The sequence below is a fragment of the Nannospalax galili genome, unplaced genomic scaffold, assembly GCF_000622305.1.
Source record: "Nannospalax galili isolate Female #2095 unplaced genomic scaffold, S.galili_v1.0 scaffold50, whole genome shotgun sequence".
In the NCBI taxonomy this organism is placed as follows: Eukaryota; Metazoa; Chordata; class Mammalia; order Rodentia; family Spalacidae; genus Nannospalax; species Nannospalax galili.
In genome coordinates, this window is record NW_008328749.1 from 234,937 (window position 1) to 235,465 (window position 529).

Below are 529 nucleotides of genomic sequence, written 5' to 3' on the forward strand. Positions count from 1 at the left end.
TGTTGAGCTCAGTGCAGGCAGATCCCCTGTTCTGAAAATTAAACTTTGGGACATTGAAATGGGCTTGGAGAGCTATTGGGTAGAAATTGTTACTCCCACCCTACAAAAAAAGATCTCCATTTCCTTATTAAAATACACAGTTTCATACAGAAAAATTCATTTTCAATGCAATTGACATTAAGATGTTTGCATATGCGTTTCTGATCTCTATATATATGATTATTACTCATCACAGTCGGTTACTTTCTGAGCACCTTGTCATCTGAGCATAGACATAAAGTCATCAAGTAGATTTCAATGGTAATGTTTTTCACATCTACTAATTATTAAGGAGCAAATGTTTATGCTTTGAAGAATTATTTTTTAATCATTAATTTTTAAAAGATTTTAATAACTACATGATTAGAAAAAGCATTTAACTACAGCTTTAACATATTCAGTAACACACTCCAGAGCAAGAGTACATCCCTTTCACAAGTGGGTGCAAGTTTCTAGGTTCACAGTTGAATTAAAACAGTTATACAATATT

At 32.1% G+C, this 529-nt stretch overlaps 1 non-coding gene across 1 annotated transcript; it reads left to right on the plus strand.

Moving 5' to 3' along the window:
• On the plus strand, positions 1 to 108 carry LOC115069681. Its single transcript, XR_003848920.1, has one exon. It is a non-coding gene; the product is annotated as a small nucleolar RNA SNORA36 family (small nucleolar RNA).
• Positions 109 to 529: the final 421 nt, after the last annotated feature.